The following is an 18,803-nucleotide window of genomic DNA, read 5'->3' as shown; positions in this document are numbered from 1 at the left end:
CAGTCTCACTTCGTGAGTTTTTAGGAAGATGCAAAGTTATATAAGTGTGTGTGTGTGTGTTTAATTAAACCACTATTTCAGATGAGCATTACATACCATTCTTAAAATGTCTGTCAAGCATGATTACAACCTTCCTACTAGAATATTTGTGTTTAGTTAAGAGGCTATGGATAAGAACAAATGAAAGAGCCATATGGAGAAGCAGAATATTTTGAAATATTTATGAAGCTATTACATTCCCCCAGAGTAGCTATAAACTAGGGTTTTAGTTCCAACCAGCCAATATTTTACTGGTTTGACCAGTAAGTGTGTGTTTTTCAGGTAAGCAGAACTGACAAAAAAACTTGTGAACTCCTCATTCTTTATAACAATCCAGCCTAGTTAAAGCCCTGGCCAAGATATTAAGAACAAACAAAGGAAGCGGAGTGTGTGTGTGTGTGTGTTGTCTTCACACCCTGCTTATGAGTTTTAAAATACATCTGGCTGACCACTGCTGAAAACGCAACGAAAAAGTGGAGAAATTGTTTTGATCTTCTGAGACACAGTTATAATTGGCACTACTGGGGGCGAGGAGTAGAGATACCAATTTTAATTGACCTTCTCCCTTTTTTTGCATCATAAACACAAGAAGGGTTGAAGTGCCGCTGCCGAGTTGCCTCTGGGTTTGTGGGCAACCTGAAAATGATAACTTAGAAAAAGGCAGCTCAGCTTGTCTCCAAAGGGGTAATCAGCAAAATGCTAAATGCTTAAAATAGACATCTAAAAGTCTACTGTAGATGACATCAGCCACCTGGTTATAATTTGGCATGGTTTTTTACTGGAGCATTGGCCCAAGAAAATGCATGGTGAAAAAAAGGGGAAAGAGCTCTGCGTAGTTGCATCTCTCTGTTGGCACACTTTTCTAATCTCCTCCAAATCTTATCATTGCTTGCCTAATTAGAATGCTAAGAGAAACATAGGGAATCTTCCTGTCAGTGCAAACATTTATGCTTATCTGATTGTGGCGATCCCACAGGGTCCCTGGACTTTTAACAGTCTATTGATCCCTGCGCCCCCACTGTGCTCACTTCCCTGCTGCCACCAACCAGTTACTCTCTGGTAAAACACTGAGCCCAGACAGTTGTTAAAAGTAAACAAAAAAACCCCAAGTTTATTTTACAGACATTAACAAGTTTATGTTTTCTCCTATAATATTCCTGTCAATATCTTAACTTTAGTTTCTTTACTGGCCTATTGTTGTTGTTGTTTAGTCATGTCTGACTCTTCGTGACCCCATGGACCAGAGCACGCCAGGCACTCCTGTCTTCCACTGCCTCCCGCAGTTTGGTCAAACTCATGCTGGTAGCTTCGAGAACACTATCTGACTATCTCATCCTCTGTCGTCCCCTTCTCCTTGTGCCCTCCATCTTTCCCAACATCAGGATCTTTTCCAGGGAGTCTTCTCTTCTCATGAGGTGGCCAAAGTATTGGAGCCTCAGCTTCAGGATCTGTCCTTCCAGTGAGCACTCAGGGCTGATTTCCTTCAGAATGGTTTGATCTTCTTGCAGTCTATGGGACTCTCAGGAGTCTCCTCCAGCACCAGAATTCAAAAGCATCCATTCTTCGGCGATCAGCCTTCTTTATGGTCCAGCTCTCACTTCCATACATCACTACTGGGAAAACCATAGCTTTAACTATATGGACCTATACCTTCCTAATAACTTCTGACTGAATATCTTAACTGTTTGACTGACTCCTCTTAACAAATTCTCTCCCTCTCTCACACCAGACTAGCCCAACCCACAGACTTATCTTCTCTGTCTCTTCTAACTCCAGACTGTCTTCTCAACCACCCTAACTCTAACTCCTCCCCTTGTTTTTCCATTGGTTAGTCAATTTACAATTAGTTAACCCTTTCCCTCTGAACCCAGTAGGATGTCGCACACCTAGGAGGGCAAACACCACACTGATGGAACAATCTTCCCTCTATTGTACATGTGCCTTGCTCTGGGGGTTTTCCTAACCCTCCAGATTGGATTTGGGGGAGGCAGGTGGGGCACAAAGGAAAAGAGCAGGGGGCAAGCCCCATGGCAATACCATGATCCAAGCACACTAGCTTAGCTGAATCTGGCCCATAGTAAAACTGGCCCATAGTGAAACAACTGCATTAAAACATCTATAATTAAAATATTGTTAATAAACAAGCCCATTAAAAGAGCACAATGGTTAAAAAACACACAGTTAAAACAATAAGAGTACAAATTCAATGAGCTGAACAGGATCTGGTGGGGTATCAATACTGATGGGGCCTTTCAAATGTTAGCAAGGATAACAATCCATGGTATTAGTCGCAGAATCGTAGAGTTGGAAGGGACCCCGAGAATCATCTAGTTCAACCCTCTGCAATGGTGGAATCTCAACTAAAGCATACATGATGGATGTCCTTCCAACTGCTGCTTAAAAATCTCCAAGGAAGAAGAGCCTACCAGCCCCTGAAGGAGTCCATTCCACTACCAAACAGCTCTTACTGCCAGCAAGTTTCTCCTTTCTTATAACTTGAATCCTTTGGTTTGAGTCCTACCTTCCAGAGCAGGAGAAAACAAATGGCTCCATTGCTTGAGATATCTGACGATGGCTATCAAATCTCCTCTTAGTCTCCTCTTTCCCAAGCTAAACATACCCAACTCCCTCAACTGTTCTTCATCAGGCTTGGTTTCCAGACCCTCCATCATCTAGTGCCACCGAAGAAGAAGCCTGTCTCCATGCCACCAGCGGCTCATAACCACCAGGCCATGGCACAGCCACCCAGATTCCTTTTGTTGCTCTTCATGCCCTTACTGGGTCCCAAAGGCTATGTTCCCTTCGGAACAACCTTCTGAGGGCTACATGGTGGTGCTGCGTGCAGTGAAAGGAAAAAGTGAGCAGAACAATGAACACAAATGTGTGTGATATTTACAATGCAGTCAAACCAGCAATGCATGTTTGTTAGACAGGCATATGAGAGGAGCTGAAGCTCAGAGTTTTCCTCTAAGTTTGCTAGGGAGAACTCTGACAAACATTCCCACTGTTCCTTAACAGGGGGAGGCCATAGCGATATATAATCTCCTCACCTGGCTAGGTGATTCCTCCTTGCTATTTGCTCTTTCACCTCATTCCAGAAATGTGAAGACATCTGCATGCCTGAGCTCTGTTGCTCAGACACCATTTTAAGCTAGACTTAAGCATGTCTTATAACTGTTACCATTTTAAGCCACCCTGAACAAAGCTGCTGAATCTGTTGCTCTTCAACAAGTATTCTGAACGAGTAAATGTTATTTTTTACCTTTTACAAGACTGTGTGATTATTGTTTTAAGGGAGAGAAAAGGGGGATACTAGGAAAATCCAGGCTGGCTTACTTAAACGAAGCCTCCCATTTAAGCTGCAAAGGGATGTGCTCTGCTGAACTCACACATATGAGGAAGGAAGGGTAATATCTAATAAATATATCCTTCCCTAGCATCTCTGCACATCTCTGCAAAAACTGCATTGATACAGCAGGCTAGTTTTGGCAGAAACTCGCATGCATCTCTCGCTGTCCTGCAGGCAGGCATAAGCACTCAAGGAATTGGTGAAGCAGGGCTGGTGTGGGATGTGGCCCAGGAAGAATTCCAAGGGCCAGGTCAGGAATTCTGGAGGGCCACATTCAGCCGCCACACCCCTTTCTTGGAATCAGTTTCCAGGTATTTCACTCCTGCTTCCCCTTTGCAGTGTCTCCTCAATCACAGAAAGTTTTGACAAGCGAAATCTTGGATCGGAGACTCGAGTACCAGGCTAACGAGATACAGAATTGCAGGGGAGGGAAGCCTGAGGACGACTCAAGTCTGCCAATCCTTCCCAAGTTAGGGCTAAATCTAAAACTGGCGATGCACATTATTAGATTCTGCCTTGCAAAGCTATAGAAACCCATAGCTTGCCATGCAGAGTTAATTTATGTGGCCATTAACAGCAAACTCCATTGTTAAATCATCACCCACGAAAAGCTATTGTGTGCCCAGCTTAGCTCTGTCCCACTCAGGCTGATAAAACGCTCTCCAGACAATTGCAATTATGAGTAATTTGTAAGAGTAATAAGAGCTGCTTTTTATTACAGCCAATAAAATCAATTTTTCTTTCAATTATCTTTCTAGGCTACAATGTGTAACAGCTGCCCCTTGGTGAATGCAGCGGAGAAAAGGAACTTTGGTTTTAAGGACAAGGCCTGATGCTAGGGGGTTTTCGTTTTATTTCATCCCTAACCTCTTCCTCTCCTCCTGGCTCCAAGTTTGTCATGGAAAGGAAGTGTTACCCATGCATAACCTAAGCCCCACTGATTTCAAAGGAACCTACAGATTGAGGGTTGCATTCCAGTGTTGCATTCCAGTGGACAGAACATCAAACTGTGACCTGAGGGACCAAATCTCCAGTCCAGGTGGCTATTACCAATGGAGGCTAAAGAGGTGAAGAAACTTAATATGAGAACTAATTGGCCAAAATATTCTGAGATTTTGGAACTAGAAAGTGGTGAATTTAAATTACAGAGCTTTGAGAAGATAAAGTCCAAGGTACGAGATTGGCTCCATTATTTTCAAATAATGGAGGCCTTTAAACAAGACAGGAAAATTGGATTCCAGGTGGAAAAATCGAAATTAGAAACTGAATTGTTAGAACCCAATACGAAGAATTTATCAAGGATGTATAACTTGCTGTTGAAGTGGAATACAATTGATGAGACAGTTAAATCAGCCATGATTAGATGGGCACAGGACTTAGGTCATGATATTATGTTTGCTGACTGGGAACAGTTGTGGACCACAGGTATTAAATTCACGGCTTGTAATGCCTTAAGAGAAAACATTATGAAAATGATTTACAGGTGGTACATGACCCCAGCCAAGCTTGCGAAGATTTATCATTTGCCCAATAATAAATGTTGGAAATGTAATGAGACCGAAGGTACCTTTTTTCACCTTTGGTGGACCTGCCCAAAGATTAAGGCCTTCTGGGAACTGATTTATAATGAAATTAAGAAAGTACTTAAATGTACTTTTCATAAGAAACCAGAGGCATTTCTTTTGGGTATGGTCGGCCAATTGGTGTCAAGGAGGGATAAGACCTTTTTTATGTACGCCACAACGGCAGCAAGGATCCTTCTAGCAAAGTATTGGAAGACACAAGAGTTACCCACGCTGGAAGAGTGGCAGGTGAAAGTGATCGACTTTATGGGATTGGCAGAAATGACCGGCAGAATCCGTGACCAAGAGAAAGAGACTGTGGAGGAAGACTGGAAGAAGTTTAAAGCATATCTTAAAAATTGCTATAAAATTGAGGAGTGTTAAAGTGTTAAGGGAAAGGAAGATGTATAATTACAGCTATATATATCTTTTGATTCAAAGTGTAATTGAAAGGAGAATAAGTTAAACTATAATTGGCTAAAAGGGTTGCTGAAAAATTTTGAAATTAGGATGCAAAAAGGGGAAGGTACGGGGAAGTCCGAGAAAAGAGGCTTATGAAAATGAGGTTAAGAAAGCAAAAATGTATGTATGTGTCTATGTTTGTTGTTGTTTGTATTGTTTGGTGTTGTTTCGTTGTTAAAATTGGAAAATTAATAAAAATTATTTTTAAAAAAACAACAAATCTCCAGTCCAGCATGAAGCTCGTATGGTGACTGTGATGGGATAGTGAGCTGCTTGTGCGTAAAAGCTTGATCCCTCTGGGGTTTGGCTGGTCATCCAAACCGATGCACTAACGGAGCCCCCAAAGCATGACTCCGTCAGTCGCTGGTAGAATCTGACAGTGGGCGTCTACGGAATTTACGCCAACATAAAAGCTCTTTGACAGACATGCGCTTTCGAGACTCTCTGCGTGACAGTTTCCGGCGAAGGGTGGGCGTTCCCAACGGGGGTCCCGTTACCTCTCCACTACTCTCACTGGAAGCATCCCAGAGCCTCCCCTCCGCTGTGACTCCTGCACTCCCCCTGCTGGTTCCCTCTTCTACTGCAGATTCTCTCCTATTCTCCTGTAGCCTGTCCACCACCTGTCTCTCCGATGGCAGTTCCCTGACATCCACCTCCCCCCCAGGGCCCCCTTCACCCCCTCCCGCCTCCTCTCCCACTGGCGGTGAGGGCGGAAAGCCCCTGAAGGAACTCTCCTCGTCGTCCGAGGATTCTAACACTTCCAGCCACGGCGTACCGTCTCTCTCCCCGTCTTCCTCTTCTTCGTCGGAGTCGGCTTCTTCACCCACCCCTGACTCTGGGAACCCTTCAAACTCTCCTTCCTCATCGGTGGTCCCAAAGTGTTCCCTTCTAAATCGAGCCACGGGTTGCGGTTTTCTTGGGAAACGCTGATGAAATGTTTCTATTAAAACCTCGTCATTGACTACCTCTGCTGGTACCCAAGTGTTTTCCGACTCTGCTTCCCCCTCCCATTCTACCAGATATTCCACCTGATTCCCCTTCCACCTGGAATCAATGATTCCTGCCACATTCATGTCGCGCTCTCTCTCTTCTATCACGGGCGTTTGGGTGGCCTCTCTCTCATGCTCCCCCCACTCGCGTCCCTCTCGGTACGGCGACAGTAATGACCTGTGAAATACTGGGTGTAATTTCATGTGACTGGGCAGCCTGAGTTTGAATGCCACTGGGTTGACCTGCTGTATGACCTCAAAGGGTCCCAATCTTTTGGGCCTCAATTTCTTACTCCCGCCCTTGAACGGTAGCCCTTGGGTGGACAACCACACCCGGTCCCCCACCCTTATAGTTTCACCTTCCCTCCTATTTCTGTCTGCTTGCTTCTTATATTCTTCCTTGGCTTTCTCTAAGTTAAGTTGAAGCTGACGGTGGATCGCCTCCATCTCTTCAAAAAAATATTCCGCCGCCGGCATGCTCCACCTCTCCCCTCCCTCTCCTGGGAATGCCCGGGGGTGACACCCATAATTTGCCAGGAAGGGACTCATCCCTGTGGACACGTTCTCCGCGTTGTTGTAGGCAAATTCTGCTAGAGGTAACTTATCCACCCAATCATTTTCTCTGTCTTTTACATAACACCTCAGGTATTGTTGTAAAACCCCATTTGCCCTTTCCGCTTGCCCATTGGTTTCTGGGTGCCGGGCAGTTGAGAAATTGAGTTCTACGTGCAGTAATGTGATGGCCTGGGATTCCGATTCAGAGGATGAACCAGAGGAATCCCAGCCTGCACAGGAGTCCCCGCCTCCAGGGCCGGCTGAACTGGGGCAAGGCCTAGATGCTGAAGAGCCTGCACCTGTGGCAGAGCACCAGGAGCTGGCCCCAGGTGAAACCCTTCAGGCCCCAGAGGGGCTTGAAGACTCAGTGGCTACAGGTGAGCCTCCTCCAGGGCCCAGTAACCCTTCGGCCTCTCCTGATCTGCAGAGGCTTAGGGCAGAGAGGCGAAGGGAACTGGTTGCTCCCAGGAGGAGTGCTCGCCTTAAGGCCAGAGGAGGCGGGGCTCCTGGGGGCCGGGACCGCCCCTGGCCTTAGAAGAGGATAAAAGCCCAGTCAGCCCGGTCCCAGGTTGCGGGAGCAACGTCGTTGTTGGCTTTGGACCTTCCTGTGTTCCTGTTCCCTGCTCGGCCTCCTGTTCCTGACCATCCGGTGCTCCTGTTCCCTGCTCGGCCTCCTGTTCCAGCGTTCCTGTTCCCCGCCCGGCTCTCCGCCTCGGACCTCGCCCCTCTTCGTGTGGACTCAGACTACGCTCACGGTACCTTTCCCCCGGGTCCAGCACAGTTTGCTCCCGCCACACCCGCACTCCCCCTTCGTTGGGGTGCGTTCGGGAAGAGCCAGAAGCCATGGCTGACCAGGTGGCTGCGCTGGTGGCTTTGGCCCAGAAGAACCAGGCCTTGACTCACACCGTGCAGCAGCTCAGCGACGCGGTTACGGCACTTCAGCAGCGCTTGGAAGCCCTACCGGCTCCTGGGGCCGACGCCCCGGCTCCTGGCAAGTACCCAGTGGCTTTGCCCGAGAAATTTGATGGAGCCCCGGCCAGCTTTCCCATGTTCCTCGCCCAAGCCAAGCTGTATATTCAGGGGCGAGCCCGGAACTTCCCTGACGACCGCACCAAGGTGCACTTTTTGATTAGTTTGTTAAAGGACCAGGCGGCCAAGTGGGCGTTGCCGCTACTCAGGCAAGACTCCCCCTTGCTGGCAGACTATACGGGGTTTTGCAATCTTTTGGAGGCCGCGTTCGGCAACCCCCAGAAAGGGAGTCAAGCCAACCGGGCGATTCGGCAGTTGAAACAGGGCGAGTCCACGGTGGCCGCATATACCACGGAGTTTCGGCTGTTGGCACAGGACTTGACCTGGAACGACTCGGCATTGCGGGACCAGTATCTCGAAGGGCTTTCGGACGAGATACTGGACCAGCTGGCCACAATGGAACGCCCTACCACGCTAGACACTCTCATTCAACGGAGTCTACAGATAGACGATCGGCTGGAGGATCGTCGCCAGGCCCGGGGCCGACGACACCTCCAGTTCTCGGCACCAGTTTCTTCCGGCAGCCCCACGGTCACAACTGAGTTATCGGAGGAGCCTATGCAGCTCGGGGCAGTGCGGCCACGCCTTTCCCCCGCAGAGAAGGTGCGGCGTCGGGAGGGGAATCTATGTCTCTACTGTGGCGGAAGTGGACACTACGCTCGGTCCTGCCCTGAGAAACGCCAGCCGCAGGGAAACTGCCAACCCCCAGTAGCTGATGGCCCTAGCTACCGGGGGTCCCAAACAGCGCAGAATGGGCCCGCACCAATGGACTTGCAACATCTTATGGTTCCGGTACGTTTATACCCTCCAGGTGGGCCCTGGATTCTTACCCATGCTTTGGTGGATTCAGGAGCAACCCGTTCTTATATGGACGCTGCTTTTGCTGCCCATCATCAGGTGCCACTTCGGAACAAGCCAGAACCGGTCCAGGTGGAAGCAATTGACGGACGGCTTCTATGTTCAGGAGCCGTTACTCAGGAGACCCAGCCCCTGGTCCTGTGTCTCCAGCAGCACCGGGAGTTGCGAACTTTGGACATTGCCTCTATGCCCCGGTTCCCCCTCGTGCTCGGGATGGACTGGCTGGAAGCTCACAACGTTCAGATTGACTGGGTCAAACGGACTGTGCACTTCCCAGACCCATGTTCCCATGCTCAATCCGAGACGCTGGCGGCCGCGCCCACGGAGGAGGCAGCACCCACGCTCCCAGCCGTGTACCAGGACTACCAGGACGTGTTCGAGGAACGGGGGGCAGACCAGCTGCCGCCGCATCGGCCTTTTGACTGCGGCATAGACCTCCAGCCCGGAGCGCCCTTACCAGTGAGTCGCTTATATTCTCTAACAGAGCCAGAGCGCGAGGCTTTGCAGGACTTCTTGCGCAAGAACCTGGAGCGTGGGTTCATTAGGCCTTCCACCTCGCCTACCGCGGCACCAGTGCTCTTTGTTAAGAAGAAATGTGGGGAACTTCGCCCTTGCCATGATTACCGAGCCCTGAACAAAATTACCATCCCAGACCGGTACCCCTTGCCCCTTATCTCGGAGTTGCTGGAGCGGGTGCAAGGGGCACAGGTGTTCACCAAGCTGGACCTCCGGGGGGCCTACAACTTGATTCGGATCCGAGCCGGGGATGAGTGGAAGACAGCATTTGGGACCCGGTACGGGCAGTTCGAATACTTGGTTATGCCTTTCGGTTTGTGCAACGCGCCTGCTGTGTTCCAACGCTACATCAACCACGTGTTCCAGGACTTGTTAGACAAGTACGTGGTGGTGTACTTGGATGACATACTGGTTTACTCCCGTGACCCAGCTCACCATGAGGGACATGTCCGGACCGTGCTGCAGCGCTTGCGTGAGCACCGTTTGTACCCAAAGCTCAGCAAGTGCGAGTTCCATCAGCGGACTGTGGACTTCCTTGGACACCGGCTCTCTCCAGATGGGGTGCAGATGGACCCTGGGAAGGTGGCAGCGGTTCGAGAATGGGCGGCACCCCGGAACTGCAAGGACCTACAGCGTTTCCTGGGGTTCGCCAACTACTACCGGACCTTCATCGCAGATTATGCTCATCGCACCACCCCGTTGACCCGGCTACTGCGCCCAAAGACGCCGTTTTCCTGGGACAAGGAGGCAGAGGAGGCGTTTCAGGGGTTGAAGGCCTGTTTCCAGAGGGCGCCAATCTTACAACATCCTGACCCCTCTCGACCCTTTGTGGTGGAGACCGACGCCTCCAGTACGGCTCTCGGTGCCGTCTTGTCTCAACAGAATGGACCTGAAGCGCCACTCTTACCCTGTGCCTTCTATTCCCGCCAGCTCCTACCAGCGGAGCGTAACTATACTGTGTGGGAGCGGGAACTACTGGCCATCAAGGTGGCCTTTGAGGTCTGGCGCCACCATCTTGAGGGGGCACGACATCCGGTGGAGGTGAGAACCGACCACCGGAACCTGGAGTACCTCCAGACCACCCGCAAGCTGAACCAAAGACAGATCCGGTGGGCGTTGTTCTTTTCCCGGTTCCAGTTCCGGATCCGCTACATCCCTAGCTCTCAGAACCAGAAGGCGGATGCCCTGTCCCGGAAACCTGAAGACAACTCAGACACGGTACAGCAAGCAGAACCCACCACGATCCTACCTCCAGCTGCATTCCTGGCCACCCAGGAGGCGGAGCCACTGCAGGCTCGGGTGCGGAAACAGCAGCGGGTCGACGCTTGGGCCCAGGAACGACTCCAGGAGCTGGCTGAAGGGTCCAGCCCACAGTATCTGGGGCTGGTCCTGCATCAGGGCCTTCTGCTGCACCACGGTCGTCTGTACATCCCGCCAGGGCCACTGCGGCTGGAGGTTCTCCGGATGGCCCATGATGCCCCAGCAGCGGGGCACTTTGGACGGTATCGGACCACCCATCTGGTCAGTCGTGAGTTTTGGTGGCCCCGCCTGAAGGCTGATGTGGCTCGATACGTTGCTGGTTGTGATGTCTGCCGGCGCGCCAAGGGCCCTACCGGGCGACCCCCCGGCCTACTTCAGCCATTGCCAGTTCCACCGCGCCCTTGGCACACGGTTTCGTTGGACTTTGTAGTGGACTTACCCCCGTCTCGTGGTTGTACCTGCCTCCTAGTTTTCTCCGACCATTTCACCAAGATGGTGCACTGCGCCCCCTGCCCATCTGTACCCACAGCCAAGGAAACCGCTCAGCTGTACCTTCAGCATGTCTTCCGCCTGCATGGCCTACCTGAGCGCGTGGTGTCCGACCGGGGCGTTCAGTTCACATCCCGGTTCTAGCGAGCATTACACCAGACCCTCGGGACAGAGGTCTGCCTCTCGTCAGCCTACCACCCACAGACCGATGGCCAGACGGAACGGGCGAACGCGGTGCTGGAGCAGTACCTCCGGTGTTACTGCAGCTACCAGCAGGATGACTGGGTCGACCACCTGGCATTGGCGGAGTTCGCCTACAACAACGCGGTGAATGCGTCCACCCAGCAGACCCCGTTCCAGGCCAGTTACGGTTATCATCCACGGCTGTTTCCAGATGTGCTGCCGGCATCCGCGGTCCCGGCGGTGACAGAGTGGTTTCAAGAGCTCCAGTCCCAGCAACAGCTTTTGGTGGAGCAACTGCACCAGGCCAAGGAAGCGTACAAAGCCCAGGCCGACCGCCACCGCCAGGTGGGGCCGGAACTTCGCGTCGGTGACCTGGTTTGGCTCTCCACTCGCCACCTCCACCCCTCTCGACCTTCGCGGAAGTTGGACGCCCGATTCACCGGCCCGTTCCCTATCGTGGACCAAGTCTCTCCTGTGGCATTCCGTCTCCGGTTACCCGCAACCCTGAAGGTTCACCCGGTCTTCCACAGGTCCCTTCTGAGTCCAGTGGCCCCACCCGACGAGTTCCACCCGAACCGTCCCCGACCGCAGCCAGTGTTGGTTCAGGGAGAGCCTGAGTACGAGGTGGAACGCATCCTGGACTCCCGATACCGCAGGGGAAAGCTGCAGTATCTCATTGACTGGAAGGGGTACGGACCGGAGGACCGTTCCTGGGAACCAGCGGCCAACGTCCACGCACCTGCCTGCCTCCGAGAGTTCCATGCGACGTACCACGGCAAGCCGGGTCCGGACCCTCGGTTGAGGGGGGGGCCTGGGAGGGGGGATGGTGTGATGGCCTGGGATTCCGATTCAGAGGATGAACCAGAGGAATCCCAGCCTGCACAGGAGTCCCCGCCTCCAGGGCCGGCTGAACTGGGGCAAGGCCTAGATGCTGAAGAGCCTGCACCTGTGGCAGAGCACCAGGAGCTGGCCCCAGGTGAAACCCTTCAGGCCCCAGAGGGGCTTGAGGACTCAGTGGCTACAGGTGAGCCTCCTCCAGGGCCCAGTAACCCTTCGGCCTCTCCTGATCTGCAGAGGCTTAGGGCAGAGAGGCGAAGGGAACTGGTTGCTCCCAGGAGGAGTGCTCGCCTTAAGGCCAGAGGAGGCGGGGCTCCTGGGGGCCGGGACCGCCCCTGGCCTTAGAAGAGGATAAAAGCCCAGTCAGCCCGGTCCCAGGTTGCGGGAGCAACGTCGTTGTTGGCTTTGGACCTTCCTGTGTTCCTGTTCCCTGCTCGGCCTCCTGTTCCTGACCATCCGGTGCTCCTGTTCCCTGCTCGGCCTCCTGTTCCAGCGTTCCTGTTCCCCGCCCGGCTCTCCGCCTCGGACCTCGCCCCTCTTCGTGTGGACTCAGACTACGCTCACGGTACCTTTCCCCCGGGTCCAGCACAAGTAAGCTCATAAGTTTCCTCCAGAACCTGGAAGTAAATTGTTTCCCTCTGTCGCTGACCACCCTCAAGGGGGCGCCATGCAACTTGAAAATATGTTCTACAAACAACTTGGCGGTTTCCTCCGCTGTGACTGCATGTGAACAAGCTATAAAATGACACATCTTGGTTAATTGATCTACCACCACCATGACAGCTGTTTTGCCTTTGGATTTTGGCAGGTCCGTCATAAAATCTATGGATACTGCCTCCCATGGCCTTTCGGGCGTGGGTAAGGGTTGTAATAGCCCCGCTGGCGCCACCCTCTCTCCTTTCGCTCGCTGGCACCTGTCGCAACCCCTGACATATTCCCGTACGTCCTCCCTCACCTTGGGCCACCAAAACTCCCTGGTAACCAACCACATGGTTTTGTGCTGTCCAAAATGTCCCGCTGTGGGGCTGTCATGCAACTGCTTGAGTACTCTGCCCCTCAGTTCCCCGTCGGGTATGTACAGTGCCCCTTTGTAATACAACGCCCCGTTCTTTTCTTCGAACCCCCCTGTGTTCTCCTCTGTCCTCCGGAGCTCTCTGAGTTTCTCTTGGGCGTATTCATCGTTCTCCGTACCCTCTATCAGTTCCCTCTGCCCCACCAATGCCGCCCCACACACCCAGCGGTCTTCAGGGATTACATGCCTTGCCTCAGGCGCTCCCTCCCCCTCTAAGTACTCAGGTTTCCTGGAAAGAGCGTCCGCCCTCACGTTCTCGGAGCCGGGCACGTAACGAATCTCAAAGTGGAATTTGGAGAACTCCTGGGCCCATCTCACTTGTCTCTGGTTCAGCACTCGGGCTGTTCTCCAGTATTCCAGATTTTTGTGGTCAGTTCGGACTTGAACCTTGTGCTGCGCCCCAATCAGCAAGTGCCGCCATTTCCGGAATGCTTCATGAATGGTGAGCAGTTCTCGGTCGTACACTGTGTAGTTCCTCTCTGATTTGTTCAACTTCCGCGAGAAGAATGCACACGGTCTCCATTCAGACGTATCTTTTCCCGGCTGGAGAAGAACGGCCCCCACCGCTCGGTCTGACGCGTCAGTCTCCACTCTCATTGGTTGTTGTAGATCCACGTGCAAGAGTTGCTCTTCCGACGCAAACGCCTGCTTTAAGCGTTCGAACGCTTGTTGCGCTTCTCCCGTCCAAACAAATTTCTTTTTGCTACTAAGACAATCCGTGATGGGCGCTGTTAAATGGGCAAAGTTTTTGATGAACTTCCTATAGAAGTTTCCGAAGCCCAGGAACCTTTGCACGTCCTTCTTGGTCTTTGGTGTTTTCCATTCCAGTACCGCTTGAACCTTGCTGGGATCCATGGCCAATCCCTTGTCAGACAACCGGTACCCCAGGAATTCCACCTCCTTGGTATGAAACTGACACTTCTCCAGTTTCACCCACAGCCGGTTTTCTCGCAGCTTGCTCAGTACCTCTCTTACATCTCGCACATGCTGCTCCTCATTGTCTGAGTACACCAGAACGTCATCTAAGAACGCTACGCAGTTCTTGTAGAGCAGTGGCCCCAGGACGTGATTCATGAATGATTGAAAACAGGCGGAACCCCCTTGTAATCCGAAAGGCATAACGGTGTACTCAAAGGCCCCCAAGGGGGTGAACATAGTGGTCTTCCACTCATCCCCCTTTCTCACACGTATCAAGTTATATGCCCCCCTAAGGTCCAGCTTGGTAAAAATTTTCCCTTTTCTCACCCGTGTTAGAATGTCATCAATTCTGGGCATAGGGAAAGTCACTGGTTCTGACACTGCATTTAGGGCCCTGAAATCACATACAAGCCTGGGCTTGCCCGTGTTTTTTTTGTCCACAAAGAACACTGGGCTGCCCCCCACCGCTCGTGACTCTCTGATGAAACCTCGCTTGAGATTCTTGTCAATGAACTCCCTTAACTCCTGCATCTCACTGTCTGACATTGCATACAGCTTGCCCACTGGCAATTGTGCTCCTGGGAGTAAGGTAATTTGACAATCAAAGGGTCTGTGCGGGGGCAGTTTATCTGCTTCTTTTTCGCTGAATACGTCAAGCAAGTCAGCGTATTGTGGTGGCACCCTCCCTTTGTCCATCACTTCCATCCCTGCTAGAGTGCCCCTGGCGCCTGCCTGAGCCTCTCCCTCCTTGCAGTGTTCTAGGCAATGTGCTGATCCAAAGGAAACCACTCTCTGATGCCAGCCTACTAGCGGATCGTGTAGCGCCAGCCAGCTCATACCCAAGATAATAGGAGCTCCTCCCAAGGTGGCTACGTTAAACGCTATCAGTTCGGTGTGTCGTGCCACCCTCATTATCATTGGTACAGTCTGTTGGCTCACTTCTCCTCCCAACAGCTCCCTCCCATCAATCGTGGTAACCTGCAAAGGCTTACTCAATGGGATAGTCTGTATTTGGTGTGCAGCTGCAAACTCTTTGCTCATGAAATTACATGAGCTACCTGAATCCAATAGCGCCTTTATCTTCAGTGGGTGTCCGTTTGCCAGTTCCAGCAACACCTCTATCACAAGCGCTGGTCTTGGAGGTTCCGGCGTGGGCACATTCATTACTCCCTGGCCTGGCTGCTGTGCCCTGATGTTGGCAACCAGGCGTTGGCTTTTACTGGCTCCGTGATTTCTTCTTCCTCCTTCCCCCCAACAGTTCCCGCCATCCCTTGCCATTCCTTCCTTTGCGGACAGACTCTGGCAAAGTGACCTGGCTGTTGGCAGAGATAGCATCTCTTGCCGCTCTTTCCCTCCTTCTTCCGCCCTTCACTGGTGTTTGAAACTGCGCGTGCGCGCGCTGTTCCAAGTTCCATCGGCTCTGCTGGCGGGAAAGGCTGCTCCGGAATCTCTGGAATGCGGAAGTCCTTCCAACGTTCCCCCTTTCCTTCCCGCTTTTCCATAGCTCTAGCTTCCTGGTGTGCCCCAATGGACAGCGCTGATTTAGTCAGCTGATCCATAGACTCCGCCCTAGGCGCCCGGGAAAGTTCATCTTTCACTGCCGGAGAGAGACCTTCTTCAAACAGCATTTGAATAGGTTCACTAGCAAGGTCCCACCCAAGTCTATGAATCAGCATGGTGAACTCAGTCCAGTACTCACGTACAGATCGGCTCCCCTGTTTACACGCCATTAACTGCCTGCGCACCACTCCCTGCTCGATCTCGCTGGAAAACATCAAGTCCATGGCGCGGAAAAACTTCATTGTGTCCTTTAAGATTTCATTATTGGCTGCCATCAGGGGCCGAACCCAGTCCCTCGCCCCTCCCTCTAGATGGCCAATCACGTACGCCACTCTAGAGTTCTCGTCGGGGAAGTCATCAAACAGTAGATTGAGAGCATATTGCATCTCTGTCCTAAAGGCTTGATAGTTCCGGGGATCCCCCCCAAATTTCTGCACCAGTCCAGGCACCCGTCTGGCAAGTGGGGTGGTCTTCCCCTTATCTGCATCTTGAGCCCTCCTCTCCTCGAGCCTCGCCGTTTGCAGTGCCAGCTGGACCTCCAACGCCCTGTACCTTTGTTCCAGGCTTGGATCTGCGCCAGCTCCCGCTCCTGCTCCTCCGGTTCCGGATGGTTCGCTCATGATGCCTTCTGCTTGCACAAGCTGCTTTCAAAGTCTGTCAGATTGCTGTGATGGGATAGTGAGCTGCTTGTGCGTAAAAGCTTGATCCCTCTGGGGTTTGGCTGGTCATCCAAACCGATGCACTAACGGAGCCCCCAAAGCATGACTCCGTCAGTCGCTGGTAGAATCTGACAGTGGGCGTCTACGGAATTTACGCCAACATAAAAGCTCTTTGACAGACATGCGCTTTCGAGACTCTCTGCGTGACAGTTTCCGGCGAAGGGTGGGCGTTCCCAACGGGGGTCCCGTTACCTCTCCACTACTCTCACTGGAAGCATCCCAGAGCCTCCCCTCCGCTGTGACTCCTGCACTCCCCCTGCTGGTTCCCTCTTCTACTGCAGATTCTCTCCTATTCTCCTGTAGCCTGTCCACCACCTGTCTCTCCGATGGCAGTTCCCTGACAGTGACCTTGGGCCAGACACTGCCTCTAAGCCTAACCTACCTCACAGGGTTGTTGCGGGGATTAAATAGGAAGGCAGGTAGAATCATGTATGCCACCTGGAGCTCCTTGGAGAAAAAAGATAGGATACCATATAAATGCAATAAACCATAGTAAAGGTAAAGGGACCTCTGACCATTAGGTCCAGTCGCGGATGATTCTGGCGCTCATCTCGCTTTACTGGCTGAGGGAGCCGGCGTACAGCTTCCGGGTTATGTGGCCAGCATGACTAAGCCGCTTCTGGCGAACCAGAGCAGCGCACGGAAACGCCGTTTACTTTGCTTCAGGATGAGAACAGAAATCTCGCTGCAGCAGTGCAGCGGCAGCGGGAGGCCCCATTAGCTAAAGTGGTGTTTCAGGTTAAAAACAGTTTCAGGTTAAGAACGGACCTCCAGAATGAATTAAGTTCTTAACCCGAGGTACCACTGTATCTACTTGCACTTTGACGTGCTTTCGAACTGCTAGGTTGGCAGGATCAGGGACTGAGCAACAGGAGCTCACCCTGCCGCAGGGATTTGAACCGCCAACCTTCTGACCGGCAAGCCCAAGGCTCTTTGGTTTAGACCACAGCGCCACCCACGTCCCTTAATAAACCATAGTAAACATATGTAAATCCCATGCAGAGTTGGCCCCATTGACATTAATAGAGGTAAGATAGGGTCATTAATTTCAGGGGGTGTACACTGAGTGAAACCTTGTTGAATACAGTCCTCATCCTATGAAACTTACCAAAACACCCCATTAGTATTGGCACCCCACCAGATCCTGTTGAGGCAAGCATGCCCCTGAATTGAACTTGTGGTCTTTTTTTAAAAAAAAAAAAACAACAACAACTGTTATGCTGTTTCAATGGGCTTGTTTATTATAAGTATCTTAACTATGAATGTTTTGATGCAGTTGTTTTACTATCAGCCAGTTTCAACTAACCTGGTGTGCTAGTGGTTGAATGCAACCCCAATCCTATTGGAAGTAGGGCCCATTCAATTTAGTGTGGGATCCTGTAAGTAAAAGTGCAGGAGATGACTGCTTTCAACACAACTAAAGGTAAAGGTAAAGGTACCCCTGCCTGTACGGGCCAGTCGTGTCCGACTCTAGGGTTGTGCGCCCATCTCACTTAAGAGGCCGGGGGCCAGCGCTGTCCAGAGACACTTCTGGGTCAGGTGGCCAGCGTGACGAAGCTGCTCTGGCGAGCCAGCACCAGCGCAGCACACGGAAATGCCGTTTACCTTCCCGCTATAAAGCGGTACCTATTTATCTACTTGCACTTAGGGGTGCTTTCGAACTGCTAGGTGGGCAGGAGCTGGGACCGAAAGACGGGAGCTCACCCCGCTGCGGGGATTCGAACCGCCGACCATATGATCGGCAAGTCCTAGGCACTGAGGTTTTACCCACAGCGCCACCCACGTCCCTTTCAACTAGCTTTCTCCAAATCAGCATCTTTGTGTGGTTTCCTGTATGACTGGCTAGAGATCAATAAACTTGTCAGTTTTGGTTCCTCCCAGTCTCTCACTTTTTGAACTTTAAGTCCAGTTCAATCCATTTCTGCATCAGCTTGCGATTTCTTTTTTCAAAGCCCCCACAAAAATCCATGCAACTTTCATGTGCATTTCTTCCAGTGTACTCATTTTTGTATGCAATTCCCCCCCAATAGAAGTCATTTTTAAAATCACTAATATGCACATTTTAAGTGTGTGCATGGCATTGTCTTATGCTCCCCCTCCCCTTTTTTTTGAGAACTGTACAGTGGTACCTCGGGTTACATACGCTTCAGGTTACATATGCTTCAGGTTACAGACTCCGCTAACCCAGAAATAGTGCTTCAGGTTAAGAACTTTGCTTCAGGATAAGAACAGAAATCGTGCTCCGGCGGCGCGACAGCAGCAGGAGGCCCCATTATCTAAAGTGGTGCTTTAGGTTAAGAACAGTTTCAGGTTAAGAACAGACCTCCGGAATGAATTAAGTTCTTAACACGAGGTACCACTGTATTGCAAAATGTGGAGATGAGAATCTGGGAGGGCAATTGCAGT

At 51.5% G+C, this 18,803-nt stretch overlaps 1 long non-coding RNA gene across 1 annotated transcript in view; it reads right to left on the bottom strand.

Moving 5' to 3' along the window:
• Positions 1 to 1,180: 1,180 nt before the first annotated feature.
• Positions 1,181 to 18,803, bottom strand: part of LOC309352050 — a 202,868-nt gene continuing 185,245 nt past the window's right edge. Inside the window, exons 2-3 of the long non-coding RNA XR_014161062.1 lie at positions 1,690 to 1,846; positions 1,181 to 1,225 (exon numbers count right to left, since the gene is read on the bottom strand). This is a non-coding gene — a long non-coding RNA (uncharacterized lncRNA). The remainder of the gene's footprint in view (positions 1,226 to 1,689; positions 1,847 to 18,803) is intronic.

The sequence above is a fragment of the Podarcis erhardii genome (genome assembly GCF_964252035.2).
Source record: "Podarcis erhardii genome assembly, chromosome: 10".
Lineage (NCBI taxonomy): Eukaryota > Metazoa > Chordata > Lepidosauria > Squamata > Lacertidae > Podarcis > Podarcis erhardii.
Note: the sequence above shows the minus strand (reverse complement) of the source record. Positions and strands in the feature narration are given on the sequence as shown.